The following is an 18,198-nucleotide window of genomic DNA, read 5'->3' on the forward strand; positions in this document are numbered from 1 at the left end:
CCAAATTAAAGTAATAAATAGAAGTTTTTCTCAAAATTCCTGCCTTCACTCATGTGGAATACAAAATGAAACACTTGCACGCAAAAGATGGGAACTAGAGACAAAGACTTTTTAGACTTTTTTTTTTTTCTTCCTTGTAGTGATTTTGTTCCCTGTAGATCAGACTTATATATTGAACTCCTCTCCTTTAACCAATTTCTCTGTTATTAAGATCTCAAAGAAACAGAACTCTCTTCCTGGACCTCATTGCCACATGTGAAGGTGCAACTGCAAAATAAAGAGATATAAATCTTTTCAGGAAGAAAAGACATTCTGGCCAATATATTATTTATTCATTTATTTATTTTTGATCTCCTGATTTCTTGACCTGCAAGACCTACATGCAAAGAATGCAGTTCTGTTCTTGTTATAAAATAGATGTCTACAGAATATATTCATTATATCATATGTCTATTTTAACACTAGCTATGCATCTCAGCCAAAACCAGGGCTTCAGTATCATATATTCTGTATTCATGCAACAAAAGAGAGCACTATTAATAAAATGTCTCTGCAAGAGCTACTTCAGTATTTCTCTGGAAGCCTTCTAACATGAATTGCTGAAGATCTACATTTTAGTGTCATTTCTTCCTCATTCTTTTTCTCTCTTTCCCCATGCATAGTCTCAGGAATTTACTCAGTACCTTCAAGAAACTGAGTGCATGGCTGCAGGCAAAATCCAGCTCCTGAAATATGTAAATTGCATGACCCCTGATGCAATTGTGTGCAGCACATGTATATACATGCATTATTAACATTTTTTGCAGTTTCATCTACTTCATCAAAAAAAAAAAAAAAAAAAAAGGTTGTTAAGACCAAAATTGATAATTATTTTTGCAGAAGTAGAGAAAGATATTTTTTTCTATAAATATGTTAACTAGCTTTAATTGCTATGAGGAATTGAATAGAAGACTGTCAAAATTCTGTGTCATAATATATAAGGAAAGACTGAAGGATTATGGTTTCCCGGTCCAGAAATTGTTGTACTTCACCTTTCATTCAGTCTTTTAGTGCAGTACAAGTATGCTGCATTGCTGCTGGAGAGGAAAAGGTGTCAAGTGATGCCTTTGTATTAAGTGGTCCATTGTTGCCTCTATCAAGATTAATTAGGTCATTTTATAGGAGCCCTAGCCCATACGGTATTTTGCAGTAGGAGTTTGAAGTTTAACATACAAGCAGCCATCCAGACAGCAGCTCTGATCACACACTATATGATACCATATTTTTCTCAGAGATTTCCCGTCCAAATAAGCACAAGGTATCTTTGACATGTCTAAAGAGAAAATGATGTTTTTGCTACATTTTCTAATATGGTAAAGATTTTGTTTATAATCATTGCAAGAAGTCTGTGATGATTTTCTGGATATTTGTCTTTACTTTTGATAACTTTCTGTACATTACTACTTCTCTTCTGAAATGTGCCTATTTAAAAACATACTCCTAAAGAGTTAAAAGAGTTCAAGCTATTCTAAACTCGCTGCATTTGTCTAGGGGAAGTTCCAAGGGGTTTGTCAATTTTAATTAGAAATGGCACAATGATTGTGCACAATATAGCAGATTATCAGGGCTACTTGTTAAATTATAAAAGGCTGGCTAAGCTTCAGAGTGAAGCTACTGTCCAAATTAGCAGATTTGATAGTTTATAGTTTATGCTCACAAAAATAATTGCTTTTTTCTTCTTCCTTTTGCAGATTGTGTTCTTTGTCTGAGAAAAATACCAAGCTTATAGATCTCTAGCTAATTTCTGTGTATTAAACCTAAGTTCACAGCAAGTAAAATGCCATGTCCTTTTATATGCCTTATCTATTTTTAACATTTCTTATTTTTATGTTAAATTCACCACATACTCTTTGTTTTAGTATACCATATTTTCACATCAGAAGGTCATTTACTGTGAATCCTGAGAACAAATTTTTAACTAAAGGAAAAAAAATAAAAATAAAAAAAGCTGTTTAGCTATCTGCAACAAGAGATACAAATGGATAGAAAAAGGAAGAGTACTAGTTCACCTAATACCTTTTTCATTAGGACTTTCTGACACAGAAGAGACCTAGTTACCTGTGCTTCACTTGCTCCAGCTCTGAGACAGAAGCCATGTCTCCCTCTGACAATGTGGTCTGTGGAAGACTAACCTGGTGCTGGACACACACAAAGCTAAAGTATGGCCTCCAGTATCATCCTCCAGCTTCACTGGATGATTTACAGTGTCACCTAATTTAAACTTGCAGGACAGCTCAGAGACTTCATGCCTAAGGGTAATGTGCCAATTTTCTTGCCTGTAGAGTTAGCTCTGGAGGCAACACAAAATCTTTATGAAAGCTTAAGAAAAGAAAGGCAAGGACCAAATTAAGAAATCTTAAATGATAATATTTTAAGCACCAGTCATCTACTGACATTGTTGACGGTCACTATAACACATTTCCTCTATTTATTTCCAAGTATTAGATTATAATCAAAGACAGCTGAGAAGACATTAGAGAATGAAAATATTAAAATGGGAACTAGGAAAGAACCATAAGTTTTAGACAGCAATTCTGACTATGCCACAGATTTCTCTTATAATTGCTGTCAAGTCATTTAACCTCTTTGTGATTTGAATGTCCACTGTTAATAAATGGAGGTAATGAATTCCTTCTTAATAAGAGGACTAATGATCACTGTGAAATAGGTGAATAGTATAACACAGGTAAAACAAGTATTCTTAGAACATAATTAATGCCTTTTTAATATTTTTATAAGCATCAAGGTACAAAACTGTTGGGAAAGGGGGAAGGAAAGGAGGGGAAAGGAAAGAGGAAAGGAGAGGAGAGGAGAGGAGAGGAGAGGAGAGGAGAGGAGAGGAGAGGAGAGGAGAGGAGAGGAGAGGAGAGGAGAGGAGAGGAGAGGAGAGGAGAGGAGAGGAGAGGAGAGGAGAGGAGAGGAGAGGAGAGGAGAGGAGAGGAGAGGAGAGGAGAGGAGAGGAGAGGAGAGGAGAGGAGAGGAGAGGAGAGGAGAGGAGAGGAGAGGAGAGGAGAGGAGAGGAGAGAGAAAAGTTCTAGTCTTACACTGAAGATGAGACAAGTGAAACAATGATTCACTGATTCTGAAAAAAATAAAAATAAAATATATTAAAAAAAAATACTGTAAGACTTCTGCATAGAAACACCAATCTGAAAACTTCTAAGGGAGAAAATAAGAACAGGAGTGAAAATCCAGTTCATGCACTCATGCATTCAGTTCAGCCTCTCTGTTGATCATCTGATTTCATTAACACCCATAGGACACAATAAAGACAGTTTGAGAATGTCCCAAACCTGTTACACTGTAGGATGTGTCTTCACTCTTTGCACTTATGTAGTTATCTCCCATCTGTCACTTGATCAATGCCTGGTTGGTTTGCTGAGGTCAAACGTTGCCATTGGAATGGGGGGAAGTGCATTTTGGGGGGAAGGAAAAGACTGAAAATAAATTCTTTCTTCTTCTCCCCCTTTCCTTTCTCTTTTCCTCCCTTGCTCCCAGTCTCTCTCATTCTTTATTCTGCTCCCTTTCTCACATACTTTGCTGGTTGTTGAAACAGCATATCTTCACTAAGGTGTTTATCTCTAGATTACTTTATAATATCTCTAGATATTATAAAGTAAACTGCTTTATTAAAGAATAAACCTGTATAATGATTAATTTCATTAAGCAACATCCTTCCCTGAAGGCACCTATTTGTAATGAAAGCTTCATACAGTCTCTACCAAGGGAAGCAACATGTCTGCTAGGAGCACTGCAAAATAATTATAAAATGACAAATATGATTTACTAAACTTTTTAGATGATTGAGTAATAATTCTTTAAAAAAATCCCAATTTTTGACACATTCAAGCTTTTTGTACTACATGGTGCAAAATGAACTTTTGCTTAACTAAAACTGTACGGTCACTAGAGCACACCAACAACATGCAGAACCATAGTGAACTAAAGAAGCCTTAATTTTTAAATGTTGAATACATTGTGTATTTCAGAAATGAGAATGTTCAGTGATCATAGTTATTTACAATTGTTTTGTTTTGTTTAATCTCCGTATGCCACAGAAAGACTGGCTGTTCTGTTATAAATTTAACAACTGTAAAAAATGTGAAAACTGTCCAACAAACACACAAGAAAGTCTTTTCTTAAACACTTAGTTTAGAGACCTGAATAAAACCCTTTGTGAACTATATGGTAAGAATTCCAGGAACTTGTTTATGAATGTTTATTGCCTGAAAATATCTTAATTCCAAGACTGAAGAAATACTTATTTCAAATTAGAGTAACCTTCATTTTGGAGCAAGGACTTAAGTTTACAGTGGATGATGGTTTATTTTTGGTGCTTGTTTTGTTTTATTTTGTTTTTCTCTCTCTACAATTACCTTGCATTGGTAATGACTTATATTGAAGAAGCCTTTCTCTGAAGGAATAAAGAATTTCTCCATTGTGCACACATTCTTGCACAAAAGATCTACATTTATCTACAAAAGTTTAGACTCTAGTAAATAGGGTACGCAGTGGATCTGCCATTACAAAGGTTTGGTTACTGTGTGAAAATGCTAACCTCATCTATTGCTTCCTTTATTGCTGATTTTCTTTTCACCTCTCATGAATTCAGAGATAAAACATGTTTTGAAACCTTTTTAGATAAAGTTGCTTCATTCCCACAATTCACCCTCTCTCTCAACTTCTGGAATTTGCTTGCTTGTTCTAATTTATTTAAATGTAGGCATGTTTCAGCATTGTTTTGTTCTGCTCTATATTAAAATGATTGCAAAGATATTCAATTTTCAGAACAGTGCTTAATCTCAGACTACAGAGTGGGCATTATAAGAAAAAAATCTGATTATTCAGCCATGCAGCTCATAGTTTGAGTATTGTACACAGGTCAGATTATGTCATTCCAGTTGCCTTGTTATTGCAACTATCTGAGTAAGAAGTTGAGGAAAAGGGAGAAGACAAACAGAAGGAAAGCCTGTCTGTCATGATATGACTTTTCCAACTCTACTTGTTTGTTTGTTTGTTTTCTTGTTTTAAATAAAATTTCTATTTACTTCAAGAAAGTGATATATTCCTTTGATTTTTGCATGCTTTTTAGGAAAAAAAAAAAAAAAAAAAAAAAAGATTTTTTGTGGTCAGTCTATAGTTATTTTATTTTCAGCATTTGAAAAGTTGAACAGTACTTGCAAATGTACTGTCTAATGTGTGCAACATAGCTTATTCACTAATTAAAATGCAGTGATTGTCATTACAAGTCCAATATTTGCTCACAGTTGTTGCATGTTGATATCAGAGAGAATTTAAAATTAGTTTCCTTACCACAGCAAGATAAGTCCTGATTCCTTTTCCATGCAGAGCAATGCATTAACCACCACTGACACTCTCATTAACTCATGGAGCTCTACTTTAGAGCTATATTTGGTATGCTCAGTAAGATTGTTTTTCATGCATATTTGCATCAGTCTATGTAGGTACATTTGTCTTTTACCTTTCATTTTCCTCTTTTCTTCATCTCTACATCAATGATGGGGTGAAATGAAAACCCTTCCAATGAAGAAAGCAGTTATAATTCTGTAGCTCTTTCTCAAGCACCTGAGACTGACAGATGATTTCTGTAATACTTGGGTAGACACAGAGCTGATTTCTAGATTCAGACAAGGTCAGTTCTGCTCTTGTCATTACAGCAGATTCAGCATTAATCTCTATGGTAATTTATATATATATATATATGTATATATTTAATTGTATAACAGCACTCAAACATACTGGTTAGTACCCAGACTAAAAGCCCTCCATAATCTGCTTCAGTCCCTGTTTTCCTCTTAACTACTCTTTCCTCTTAACTACTCTTTCCTCTAACTACTCCCAAGTTTCCCTTTCAGTGTACCTTCCCAAGATGCAGAGGGCTGCCAGTCCTCAAATATGACCCATCTCAGGCACAGGCCAGGTGGCCTGGGACATTTGTCCTCCTCTGGAATAGGAGGCACCTGGAACAACCTAGGCTTGCTGACCCCAAAGCAGCAGCAGCCTCTTCATGAAACAAGGACCTTGTCGGAGCTTTTAATTAAAACCACAGCATGGCAGCATAGGGATGGAGACCTTTCAAGCAGTTATTTTTCCTAACTTTTTAAGGAAACAGACAGTTAAAATGACTTTTGCTGAAACTACTTTAAGCTGATGAAGGTGAATTGTAGTGTACACAATGCAGCTGGCTGTGCTGTGCACTTATTTAGATACTGTATCCTGAATACAAAATGTATTGCAATAGGCTTCCCTGAGCATGGAAGTGGAAACCTGAAGTGCCAGAATGTGAGTCTTAATGAATGCTGCCACACTGCACAACCCACACCCATGGTGCTTGTGTTCCCACCAGCCACACACCCTCCTTTCTGCCTTACTGAGTTGAATTTCAGCCTATTAGGCTCAAGACTCAGGCAGAAGAGATTTAAAGAAAGTTACTTAATATTAATTTGAATGACAAAGTATTCCATTAATGGGAAAAAAAATCAATAATGGTAACATGCAGTAAAAATGTTCAATATCTTATTCTGAAAATTAATAAAGTCTAGCTAATGATTTGTTTGGTAAATATATCAGTAGATTTTCCAAACAATCTCACAGTAAAGCACTTTTAAATAATTCATACAAAATGTAAGAAAATATATTAAATTTATAATTTAATGAGCAATATAATGAGTCATCAACAAAAGCCATTGTGTTGTGTGAACATGAAGAGTTATGAAGTATGACTGGGTTGTTACTAATTAAATTTTAATGGTTAATGTAGAGTTTCTCTATGTCTCTGGACACTAGTAAATGTGTTTTAGAATATGTTTGTTGTTCAATATATTTAGAAAGCAGACTGTTTATTTATTTACTTTTCTTTCATTTTGATGAATTCTAATGTTTTTAAAATCCTGTAGTAAATTCTATGTAGAGATTACAAATTTACCCCACTAAAATTAATAAAGGTTATTCTTGCAGCTGCAATCTTGTAAATGAAAATTTGTTCACAAAAAAGTTGATAAAATTACAAGATATATGATTAAAATATGGTAATGATTGGTTGGATTTCTTTTAGTTTATTTCAATGTTTAATATCTGGTCTTCCCCAAGTTGAATGTCATTTATTTGGTAAGGTCATTATCTAGAAATTCACTATGCACATCTATGAGAAACTCAAAATTCTCCACTGAAGCACCTCCTTTAGTTTTCATCAATTATAGCAGGATAAAATTAGGTTTATAAAAACATACCTTATTTAATATTGAATTTGGTAAGACCAAGTCACTGAATGTTATCTGCAGAAATACCTGTGTTTCTTCTCATATACACCTTAGAGATTTCAGGACATCACTTACTTGTAATTTAGCAATAATTTTGAATCTGATTTCAGAGATGAAGAATAAAGTACATTAGACAAAGCACAGTATAAAACAAGGAAGACAGTTTTATTTCTGTATATTTAGATGAAATATTCAAAGGATTAAGGCTTTCATGTGTGTGTGTTTGTTACAAATGAGTGGACAGCCTCATTGTGATTGTTGTTGAAACAGAAAGCATCATCCATATCACAGAACAGTTGGGGCTGGAATACTGACCTGTTGGTTAGATGGTTGTCTAGTATCCTTCTTTATAGTGCTGGATGTTTGAAATTTCAAGGTTATGAGAACATCCAGAAAAACAGGTTGATTTTGTGTAAAATATTTCCATTGCAGAAACTGCTGGTTTACTTATTTATTTATTCAATTTTATTTTTTTTTTTTTTTCAAGTAGATATATATATATATTTCCCCTAGGAGCTGAAAACTCAGTACATTAAAAAAATAGTCATGTTACATTTTGGCCAAAAGTGCATCAAGGGGTAAAATCTTTGCTAATGAACCAAACCTATTGAGAACAATGGCATGAGACTTTTGAATGCCCATGGGGCATTATTATCAGCAGATGTGAATAAAAATATTTCAGCTGAGTATTTTTGACATTCAAGTGTTTTCTTTTTGTTGAGTAGATGCAATTTTCTGTGGAGAGCAGATGTCTTTCTAATTTATTTATTTATTTTTTGTTAGTCAAACCAAAAACAGATAGAATATTTTTGATGAGGTAGTTGTGAATTTCCATGTCTTTTTTCTACACTGTACTATCAAAATACAGACTTATTTCATTACTGGTGGTTTTATTTTGCTTCCTCACTCTTATAGATTGAAAATGTGCTTGAGAGAGAACATCTTTTTGAGTACTATATACACTTTGATATTAACAAATATAGTAAGAAAATAGGATAAAAACAAAAATGTAATTGCTTTTGCTGCATGACTGATTGCTTCCACAATACAATTAAGCAGGAGGGAAAAATTATTGCATCTTTGGCAGTTAATTCAGGGTGTAGCATATCACTAATCCTCAGAGGACTAAATTTTCTGCCAAAACTAAACAAAATGTTTTAAAAACATATCTGATCACCAGAACAGAAAAAGACAATCCAAACAGCAACAACAAAAAAGATAAATAAACTTCACCTCATAAATCAGTGCCAGACTACAAACTATTACAAACCTCTCCTGCACTGAATGAAGTGCTCTATTTAAAGAAAATGTTTTTACCTTCCAGTGAGGTTGTTTTGTTTTTTCTTATGTTTTTATGCAAACAAGACATAAAGAATGCTAAAGCACATTTATTTATTTATTTATTTATTTATTTATTTATTTTTGTGAAATAATAGCTTCAGTGGATCCAAGCATTTGATTTTCCTGCAAGACAAAAAGGTATTAGTTTTACAATATAGATAAACTCATACATGCATAAGTAAATATATCTGCATATTTTCATATATTTGTTTATATACACACATACATATATACATGTACATACATATATTTTAACTCATTTGGCTCATCCCAGTCTACTGTTACTCTTCAGGTGGGAACAGTTTTATTCACTTAAGAAGGTAATATAGCAGTAGTCTGCAGTGATATCACTTATTATCCAAATGTTGTTTAATACAACTTTTGAGGGACAGAAAAGTAGCATTTTCCTTAAAAATGATCTTCATTTTATTATGAGGCTGTAGAATGATCAAATAAAAGCACTCCTGAATCTTGGCTATACAACTGTTTATTGTTTATTTATGCTGCACAGTTGAGAAAACATCACAGTGATATTTTAATGGGACTAACCACTGACATTTTAACTTCACTTAATTTCCTTGTCTTCTTTTTGAATCAAGAGGCCTGTTTCCAGAACACATGATTAAAGTTTGTTTTATTTAGAAAGGCAGTAATTTTTCTTTACTTAAGAAAAAAAAAAAAAAAAGTTTTTAGAAGTCTACATATATGATCCATAAATTTAACAGTTTGCTTGTAATAGAAGAATAAACAATTAAAATACCATAATATTACAGAACCTTGCAAAAGCACTTTTTATCAAGATACTGGGCGTCTTGAAATTTTAATTCTTTCTTTCTTGTAAATGAATAAAAAGAAAAAAAAAGAAAAAAGGAAAAGAGAAAATAAAATGATGGACTCAATACAAAACACAGACAAGAAAGAACAGAGCCTTCTTTTTCAGGCACCTGCCTTAACCATGCCACACTTCATCTTGCCAGTGTACTGTCATATAGTAAAGAAATTTAGTGACAGGCATTAAGATGAGAAACTGAGCTCTGCTTCCTCCAGGTGGCAGAGGTGAAATCAAATTGGCATTTCAGTATGTTCAGAGCAATAAAGTGTTTGCGAGTGTTGTGGTATTTTTTTTTCATATCTTAACCTCTTACTTTGTTAAACAAAATATGTTTTAAATCCACTGCAATTACAATCAAGGAAAACAGTTCTGCAGGTAAAGCATAAGATTGAGCACAGTGAGAGAAGTCCAAACCCCTAACTGAAATACTTAATTATTTGCTGGGTTCAACCTTATTTAGTTTTGATTTATTTTTTAATTTTTATTTTTAGTCTTTTTCTAAGGCAGACTTTTGAAGAAAGTGTTTTGTTTTTTATTGGTAATTTATTTAACTAACTGAAAGTTACTTATGGAGGTCAGGAAGCAGATGATAATTGATACTAAAAATTGATAAATGATAACAATTGATAACTTTACCTGCTCTGTCCTGTACTTCCCCTGGTAAAAGGAAATACTGTTTCTAACTCAGTGACATACATACATTTTTTTTTCTTGAGAAAGCATGATCTTCTGTTGAAATCATTCAAAATAAAATAAGAGAAGTGACAATCTTCTACCTTCTCTGACACAGTTTATTCATGCATCTTTCCAGTAGCTGTCAATTCTTAAGCCATTTCCTAATAAGAACATTCCTCATAGCTCAAAGTATTTTTGAACTACAATAATGGATAGCAATAGCTCAAATCTTTTGTTCAATTCTCTACACAGATTCAGAGAAAATATCTGAACATACACATGCAATCTGCTGTTTCCTTAGCATAGAAACAGTAGATAGTATGTTACAGGATCTTAATCCCTACTCTCAATTGTCTTGTGCAAGAAATATAAACTAAAACAGAGCAGGAACACAAAATCTATCTGACTGTATTTCATTGTTTTCTTTTTTTTTGTTTTTGTTTTTGTTTTTGTTTTGTTTGTTCTTTGTTTTTAATTCATGTTTGTCATCCAAAGGAAGAAAAAAAAAAAAGTCTTAACTTTGTACCTAAAAGAATCCTCAAGCAAATAATTCTATGTAAAAGATTAACTCAAAGACAAAATAATTTTGATGGAGTTGCCAAATAAAAGAATTCCTTTGTCACAAAGTTGCTCGTTTTAAAACCAGTGATATTATTAAGAGACTTAATTGACGTTTAATATGCCTTATGCCAAGGATACACATTGGTGATTTTTCTCAGAATTTCCTGCATGAAATTTCAGCTAATGACATTTTACATAACACTACTAAAGATGTGTTCCTGTGATCCAGTGAGTGTGCTGATGAATCACACAAAAGAAAAGGTGGCTACAGTGATGGTAGGCAAATGATGGTAGGTGTTTTTAGAAAAGAGATGGGTTAGGAAGTATGCAAATAAACCTAAGTCATGTTCATTCATAATTATATGTGGATACATATAATTGAACATGGGGATTAACTACAGTATGTAGAACATACATTTAGGGTCAAACAAATAAATAAATTTAGAAATAAATTTATCTTGTTAAAAGGTCAGTTGAAGAGAGGTATAAATAAGGAATAGATAGGACAGAATAGGTGAGATGAATAAGGAATTCAACTTCACGTAAAAAAAAGTCACTGAAAAGCTACTAAGAAATTATCTTTTTATCTTATCTTTTTTTTTTTTTTTTTTACTCTTTGCCACATAAAACATACATTGAAATATAATAATGACATCTACTTAAGAGAATAACTACTAAAAATAACAAACCTTTTAAAAATGCCAGTGGGAGGTGACTTGCTGAATATATATTTTATATGTAAAAAGGATAATTTAATGTCACAGAAAAAAAAAAAAAAAAAGTTTAATATATGCATTTTTAACTTCAAATTAACCATTTCCCTGAAAATAAATAAATAAAAGTCAAGGAAAGAAAAGATAAAGTTTACAAATAATACTTTAATCTCTCTCTCTCTCTCTCTCTCTCTCTCTCTTTCTCGCTGATCTCATTGTATTAACATCTCCAGCGTAATTCTGAATTGCCAGAATCCCCTACTCAAGGCATATGGAAACATTAGAAAGTTGAAAGACTCACAATTTTAAAACTTTGGTAATTGCAAATATCTCAGCACCTACAGTCAACTTTAGACATACACATACTAAATTATCACTGGCTATCATTGGAAATAGGCTAATATACACCAGCAGAACATATAAGCAGTTGGTACTAGGACTTTCTACAGGATGGACTCAAGGAAAGGAAGATATTTATACCAATGTAACACAGTGGTACTTCATACCCAGAGAATTTTCAATAAACACACACACAGAGTGAGACCCAGCAGGCCCAGTAACGTTCAGATCCAAATTTTATCTGTCTACTACCTTTCAATCAAGAGTTTTGGTGGGGGTCTGTCACTAACATTGTAAAATAGGGCTCTGCTTTGAAATGTTTTTCTAGTCACCAGGCATAAGGAAATTCAGTGGATTTCATGTGTATGTGTTGATATTCATTCAGATTTTGAAAAAAAAATCACACAAAACATAAAACTATTTGCATAACATCTGCACTGCTTGGGGAGTTGGAACACTACAGAAATTAGATCTGCATTCTATAACATTCACTTGCATTTCAGGCAACTAGGTGAGTTAATTTAATATTTAGTTAAAAGAGAATATCTATTTTTATTTTTCCTTTGTTATTAATGGTATACCAAGAACCATTTCATAAACTAGATCCTTTATTTTTAAGTATATAGCTATAATATATTTGCCAAATATATTTTTTAAATGAAAAAGCTTTGAAGGACACTCAATCTGTTTAATGTGTGACTGTTTGTATATAAAGTGTGTGTTCTAATTTGACTGATTTTCCACAGCTGCTGTTCTACATCCTATAATCTGCATGTATGTGATATAAGCATAACCTTAATGAACAATATTCGCATGTAAAAGTTGCTAATATAATGCTATCATAGCAGCACCTTCCAACCCCTCTACAATTAGATGTCTGTGTCAGCATTTCAATTATAAGGCACCTCCTAATTTAGGGGATTACAACATGACAGTAAAAATTCATTGTGTTACAACTTGACATGTAAATTCTGAGTTCAAAGCGTTTTTATTAATATGGGTATAAATTGGTTTAGACATCATGAAGTTCTAGAAGTCTACAGCGCAAAAAGAAGACACAGTGATTCTTTTTCATCACTACTGTACCTCAAATGCTTTGAAAGATAAATCCACAAATGTTACAGCTGTTTATATGTAATTGCGATAAGTGACCAATGTAGTTATTTATTTTTGTATTAATGCAGCAGTAATCTCTAAGCTTTAAAACTCCCCGGTATTATGTTTGTTCCTTCCTATTGTTTCTAGAATGCATATTTATTATTAGTGTTAATTATAATATACAGATTGCTTAGTATGTTTATTTTTAAATATACCAATTCAGGATTAAAACAGATCATGAGAGTATATGTGTGAACCTGTGGACTTGAAGGACTCTCCTTAATGTTATATCACTTACTGATTGCATATCCATGAATTACAAACTTTTCAAGTGAGTATTGACATGAAAAAAACAATTGTTCCAGCTGAGAAATTACCATCTAGTATGTCAATAATCTACTTACCAAAGTTGCGTATTGCTTGGCACTGACACTAACTGCTAAGTACAGCTCAGACATAGCACTATCTATTGTGGGAAGAAAATCATCAGATTGTGACAGAGTTAGGATCCACAGAGGGAGATAAGTGGCAGGGATTTTATTCTATTATTAGAGGGTGCTTGTAAGAGGAAAAAATATCAATAACAACTAGATCAGTTCTGTGACCTTGCAGAGAACTGTCCCTTCTGCCACTATTTCTAACCCTTTCATGCTGTTTTCAAAGCCCAAGAGGACTGCAAAGCATTATGAGGAACTCCTAGAGTTGAACCACACATGGAATGATGTGTAAGGTTCACACTACCTCCTTTTGTTGCCTGATGGAAAAAAAGGCATTTGTGCTCTATGGGAAAAGTAAAAAGAAACACCTCTGATCAAGGCCAGCATACTTTACACCACCTGAGGTGCCAGAAAAAGGGTAGCTGACTGTGCTGGGTTGCCATGAACCATGGCAGCAGGGGAAGTTCCTTGGTAGCCAGATGCCAGCTCATGGGGCCAGAGTTTCACACAGAGCAACTCTGTACTGCTATGGCACTTCATCTAGGGAATGTTCATGCATGAACTTGTCCATGTCACACCTTGTTGATGGCAGAAGATGGGCCAAATGAACTCCCATGTCCTACAAATGGCTCTGCAGTCAAAAATATAGTTCCTAAAATTATTTTCCTAGGCACATGTAAAATCTGTGCAGTTTATGACCATGTTATCACTCTTGTGAGCAAGGAAGCTCTGACCTTGCTGAAAGACATGCTTCTGTCTTTGCTGCCATGGATAGTCATGTTTGTGTCACTATTTTAGCAGCATGTGTCAGAGATCTAGTGTTGCAAGCAAATGCAGTAGCTTGAAATTGTTGTGCTTGTAACATGTCCTGAAGGTTCAACAGACCTCCAAACACATTATGAAGACTTTCATGAGTTTCTTTACATTTAAGAACAGGACGTACAGATTTAGTTTGTTATAGGACAATGTCACAAGTAAGTGGCTTCTAAAATATGAATTAATGTTAAAACTATTTCAAGTGAGGGAAATGTTTGTGATGGTGGAACAAAGCAGAGGATTTTGTCAAAAAAGTATTTAGAGAAGGTAAAGGAAAAAAGTTGGGCGTCCATTATATTTCTTCAGCGCCATGTACTGATATCATACATGTATATAAACTGCTTTTGGCTAAAAATGTTGCCAGTCATACTAGTACATAAATCTGATATCCTCCTGTAACACTCCTGAGTGCTCATTATTTTGCAGGAGGCTTTTAATTGGCAGCTGTTTTCTCTTTTATTTCTCAGAGTATTTTAAAATGCCAGAAGTCTATATTTGAAGATATTTGAAGTACCCCTCACTGTAATTTATTTCACAAATTGAAGTCAACATGTTTCTCACTGTCTTTAAGAGGTCATAAGTAGGTACCAAGGCTCAGAAATATAGGCTGTGATTTATGTATTTATACACACTTCAGCTAAGATCATACCGCATACTATTTCGTCTGCTACTCTGTTGTTTCATTTAGAAGTCTTTCTAACAAAACAAAACAAAACAAAACAAAACACAAACAAACAAAAAGGCCTGGTCTTCCATATTGTATTAAAGACTATTATAAACACAAAAATGTACTTCAATCTTTCTAGAAAAGTAGAGGTTTTACTTTCTTATTTAATCCTGACTCAACACCATGTTAATGGTCAGAAGACAGACTTGAAAGAAGCTTGAACTATTAGATGACAAAGTTATCCTAATATGGACTCATTCATATACAGAAAGGGTAAAAAAATGACCTTATTTATTAAAATTAATTTAATTCATTGCAGTACCCTCTAGTTGCATATTACCGAAACCAGAATGTTCTGGAAAATAAGGAGACTAGCAAGGGAAGACATTAGTTTGAAGAAAAGCATATTTGGAATTAGTATGATGGCAGAAGGTATTCAGTTTTACTGTTTCAGTCTCATGAGATAAATTAAAAATAAATGATTTCTTGAAGACTCTTATAAACACAAATGCATTTCCTGACTCTAAACAATTCCAGGAGAGGAACTGTATTTATTTGCTATTTGAAACCACTCTGTTAATATAAAACCATTCTCTTGTTTATATCTGTTAAGATCCTAAATTGACACCTGTGGAATTCTTAAATCTCCTTTATTCCTTATGCCCTATATTTATTATTGTTCAGTGCTTCTTGTGTCAGTGTGCACCTGCAGCATGATCTGATAGCAGGCACCTGACAACTGGTTCATTGTATGCAAATATTCGAGCATCACTTTTGCAGTTTAGTATAATTTGGTCCTAAGCATTTAAATTCTACTTAAAATCAACTAATGTCCTAACGGTATGAGTATTTTTCCTCCACTTTTAACAACCATAACCCACCTCCTAATACAAATCCAAGGATACATATGTAAAATGTAGGCTTTATTACTGATTTTTGCTCAAAATCCTGATAATATAATTTAGGAAATGTAGCACTGTTTGTGAAAGGTCAAAATTGTCTAGCAAGATATTGGTGGGTTTTGATGGTTTTATCATTGTATTAATGTCTATGTGCCTATAAATTGAAGATAGACCTGTTTAACAGGGTGGCTATAGATTTACCAGTTTGGTACATAAAAGTTTAGGTTATGGAATTTCACATATTTTTGTCCAATAAAACATTTTCACTAATGAATTAATAATTTTTTGTTGTTTTTGTTTTTCTTTTGTTTTTTGTTTAGTTAATTTGGTTGAGTTTTGACTTTTGGCCTTCAGAATTGAACTGCTCATAAATACTGTCATAAAGCTATTAATTCTGTAAGTGATACTTTGAAATGTGAAATATGGTACTCCTGTCTTTCCTAAATCTGCATACATGTAATTCATAAACAGGTATAATTTAAACACAGTGATCTAGATCAAATCTTAATATGTGATATTTCTATTTTGCCATATTTAGAAGTGTGCTACTGGACCAAGCCTAGTCAATGAGTAACGCTGGTTGTGCCTTTGTGAGAGCATATTTAAGAAAGGAAAAAAAAAAAAAAAAAAGCTGCTCAGCAGCAACTGGAAGAGAGGATTGAGAAAATGTGAGAGAAACAGCCCTGCAGACACCAAGATCAGTGAAGGAGGAGGGCAGAAGGTGCTCTAGGTGCCAGAAAAAAAGTTCCCTGTGGAGATGTCTGTCCTGCTGCAGCCTATGGGTCCCACATGGAGCAGATCTCCATGCTGCAGCCTGTGGAGGAGCCCCCAGGTGGAGCAGGTAGATGTGGCCTGGAGGAGGCTGTGGTCCATGGAGAGCCCCAGAAGGAGCAGGCCCCATGCTGGAGCTGCAGTCCTTGGAGAAGAGCCCACGCAGAAGCAGGGGTTCTGGGGGAAGCTGCCTCCTTTGGGGGACCTGTGTTGGAGCAGTTTGTTCCTGACAGATAAACCTCATGGCATGGACCCATGTGGGAGCAGTTCTGGAAGAGCTGTTGCCTGTGGGAAGCCCATGCAGGATCTGTTCAGGAAGGACGGCATCCCATGGGAGGGACCCCATGTCCCTCCCATGGGCAGGGGCAGACAGTGACCATGAAGGAGTGGCAGAAATGAAGTGCTGACCACAACAGACCACAACTCCTATTCCTTTGTTCCCCTGCACCGCTTGGGGGTGAGGAGGTGGAAGAGGATGGATGGTGGGAATGTGGTTTTGGTTTCTTTCCTTTGTTCCTCACTTCTCTAGCTTGTTAGTAATAGGCAATAAATCTTATTATCTCCCTACTCTTAGTCTTTTTTGCCCATGATGCTAATTGTTGAGTGATTGCTCCCTGTCCATATTTCAACCTTTGAGCCCTTTTCATTTTATTTTCTCCTCCGTTCTCTTTGAGAAGGGGGAGTGAAAAAGTGGCTGTGGCGGGGCTCGGCTGCCCACCTGAGTAAAACCACCATAAGGAGGTAGAGGAGGGTGGTTGGGGAGTGGAGGGGAAGGTATTTTTGTTTTTATTTTCTCACTGCTCTAGTCTGTTAGTAAAAGGCAATAAATTTTATTAATCTCTCTGTGCTGTATCTGTTTTGCCCATGATGATAACTATTGAGTCATCTCTCTGTCCTTATCACAACCCTTGAGACCTTTCCATTGTATTTTCTCCCTTTGTTTCTTTGAGGAGGGGGAGCGAGCGCGCAATTGTGGTGGAGTTCATCTATGTAGCAGGGTAAAAGCAACACAGACACTCTAAGTTTCAGTGAAAAGTTGTTAATGTAGCCTTGTCAGAAACAGAAACCTTACTATTTTCTTTCATCCTTGCATCATAAGTAAACATTGCCATACCATTATACCATAGATAAAAATGGCAACATAGAGGTACTTTAAAAATAGATGACAATTTATTTGGCTTTGATATACACTGGGAATTGTAATCCTCCTGTCTTTCATTTCTTTCAAGAAACCTTTACTATAAATATTTATTCCAATAGAGTATATTTCCCCACATATGAGGGCCTAAAAATAAAGCAGAAGTCCAACTTAAATCCATGTCACTTCATTTTTTATTTTTTTTTTTTGCAAATACTGCACACTCTTCTAGATACTGATTTCCATGCCTGAAATCAAACTTAGACCATTTAGCAGGTAAAACAAAATGATTACTACAAAAGATACATTATGCCAACAGCAGTAATAAGTGTATGACAGTCAGCTATATTTGTCTAATGTAAGTTGTGGTCTCTATGAAAGAGTGATGCCTTTCACACCATGCTCATAACAGATCTCTGCACAACTCAATTTATTTTTATTTGGCTCAGATTAAATTCTCTCCTATTTTTTCCTGTTCTGCTGTACTCTCTCTTGATCAAGTTTATTCTGTAAAGGAAGTGGCTAGACCTAACTCCAAAAGACATTTCTTATTTATATAGAATCAGGCACTGAAGGTGTATATGTGTAG

Source organism: Aythya ferina, assembly GCF_964211825.1.
Source record: "Aythya ferina genome assembly, chromosome: 2".
Classification (NCBI taxonomy): domain Eukaryota; kingdom Metazoa; phylum Chordata; class Aves; order Anseriformes; family Anatidae; genus Aythya; species Aythya ferina.